This window comes from Austrofundulus limnaeus, unplaced genomic scaffold (assembly GCF_001266775.1).
Source record: "Austrofundulus limnaeus strain Quisiro unplaced genomic scaffold, Austrofundulus_limnaeus-1.0 Scaffold116, whole genome shotgun sequence".
In the NCBI taxonomy this organism is placed as follows: Eukaryota; Metazoa; Chordata; class Actinopteri; order Cyprinodontiformes; family Rivulidae; genus Austrofundulus; species Austrofundulus limnaeus.
Genome location: NW_013952518.1, coordinates 1,393,235 through 1,395,983, shown reverse-complemented (window position 1 = coordinate 1,395,983; position 2,749 = coordinate 1,393,235).

Genomic DNA, 2,749 nt, shown 5'->3' with positions numbered 1-2,749 from the left:
TAGACAAGATGGCGCTGCAAGATGGCGGCTGCCTGTAGTGGCGACCCGCGACCATGGAGATATAAACAGCTTTTTATAAGGTAAAAATAATAAAACAAGGTCTTTGCAATGATTAAACATGTTTTTTTATTATTGTCATCAGTGATTATCTCAATTTCGGCTAAAAGACTTGACAAACTCCTACACACTGTGCCTTTAACTGACTGGACCACTTGTTTCAGCCACGATCATCTTCATTCTAGGCTACATCTGCTACAGTTTGTCCTGCTGGAATGTGATGATTTCTACATGGTCAGTCSTTTTTTTCTGCTCTGTTGTCAACATGTACAGTAATGGGAAATCCAGAGTCTTGCCCGTTTAGCGTTAGTCGTTAGCTTCTCCAGCCGATCACACGGTCATGTAGTTTTTGCGCACTCCAGCTGTTCTAAGCCCGGGACACACGGACAGAGGCAGGTGCCATGCACCGGTGCCACAGGCCCTCTGACCACTGTTATCTTCATCATTCTCAGCTTCTTCTCTTTGTCTCTTTCCATAAACATCTTAACTTGCCATTCTGGTTTATCTGTATCTCTTTCCTTTCTTTTCAAACCCCCAGGTAATGGAGGAAAATGGCTGCCCGTCCCAAGCCTGGTTCTGGTTCTGCTGGTAGAGTTAACATGTTCTCTCTGTGCATGCGTGGGTTTTCTCTAGGTACTCTGGTTTCTGCCCACAGATTGAGCACATGACTGTTGGGCTGATTGGTAGCTAAACTGTCCCTAGGTGTGAGTGAGAGAGTGAATGTTTGATTGTCCCCGTGTCCCTGTGATGGACTGGAGACCTGTCCAGGGTGCACCCTGCCCCTCACACTGTGACTGCTGGATATGGACTCCCAGTGACCCTGAAAGGATGAAGCAGGTTTAGATAATGGACGGTTGAGGTGGTTCATCTGGTCAGGAGGATGACCTCCTGGACTCCTCCCTATGGAGGTTCTCCTTCCAGTTGGACAAGTCCACACCTGCCCCCCGACACCTGACTCTGTAACAGGAGGATGGGTGGATGTCCCTCAAATTTATTATTTTATTTCAACAACTTCATTAAAAGACCAAATAAAAGGCAACACTCAATGGTAATGCAATAAAACTGTATTACATTTGTGCTTTAAATTGTTACAATCATAATATTTACAAATCCTAAAAATAAACATCTCATGCTGGGCGACACATTAAAAAAAACATTTTAAAAGAAAAAGCAAAATGTTTCATTTTAAAGGTATATCTACAGTTTACAAATGAAATATGACACTGAATGTTGCATGCTAAGAGGTTGGTTTTCAGTGTAGAAAGATAAAAAGTTTTCTTCTTAGCAGAAAACATCACGTCTCTGCAGCAGGTTGATGTTCAGTTTGAGTTTTGAAGTGATCTGCCTGTGTGTGAACCCCGAGTGTCAAAGGTCACATGTTGGACAAGAGGTTCACTAAAAGTTTATCAAATAAATAGTGGTACCAACAAAAGATAATCCTTCCCATCTGATCCATTTTACACACAAGTGATTCAAACTGCATAAATAAAGATTTGATTTCATAGAAAGGCCTATTGCAATAAAAATATGCAACCTTTATTCACWGGAGAAATGGTTGGAATTAAACTCAAAATGCAACAAATACAGTATATCAGACTAAATCAATAAAAAACAGTAGACACTTCTTCAATAAACAATATTTCATAGCCCAGACATCATCAGTTGTAATCCAGGTGTGTAGTTTTATACCAAGAAGCCACAATCCAAAATAATTGTTTTGTGTCCACTTGAGGATTTCAAATTGTCTTTACTTTAAACATTGTTCAAATGTTCCTATTTCTTTAGCAGCTAGCTGCTAAATGTGCATGGGTGTTAAAATGAAGCAATTTAATCCGTCAAACTCACTTTTAAAAGGTTCCGAAGTTGTTTAGTAAAATATTTTTCTGTATAGGCAAAACAAAACCAGTTCGAACTTTTCCAACCAACCAGGGAAGAGCAGACATCGGGCAGACAGTCGTGTGAGACCACTGAGTCGATCGGACCATCGGTGGTTTTTATGTGAAAATGTTACTGTAATCTAACCCAAACGTTCTGATTATTATTATTAATATTATCATTTCAGAATATCTTTTCTACGGAGCTCGTCTGATGACTTTGGATTAAAAAAAATGTGTGACCACAAGATGATAATGCATGGTCACAAGATAGTACAGCCAGATGTTAACGTGTGACCACGAGATAGAGTGGCTGCAAGACAGTAGAGCRATAAGATAATGCTTAGCCACAAAATAGTATGACCACAAATTAATAAGTGACCATGAGATAAAAAAGTGGCTGCGAGAGATTATGGCCACTAGATATTGTGTGACCTCAAAACAGCGTGGCCACAAGTTAACATGTGACCATGGGATAAAGAGGGGCTGTGAGGCAGTATGATCACAAGATAATGAATGACTACAAAATAGTATGGCCACAAGATAATGAATGGCCATAAAATTGTATGGCCACAAGATTACTAGTGGCCACAAGATAAAGAGTGGCTGGGAGATGGTGTGGCCACTAGATATTTTGTGAACTCAAGAAAGTATGGCCATAAAATAGTTCGTGACCATGAGATAGTATGGCTACAAGATAGTTTGTGACCATGAGATAGTATGGCTACAAGATAGTTTGTGACCATGAGATAGTATGGCTAAGTTAAGTTAATGTGTGATCACGGGATAAAGAGTGGCTGTGAGACAATATGACCACA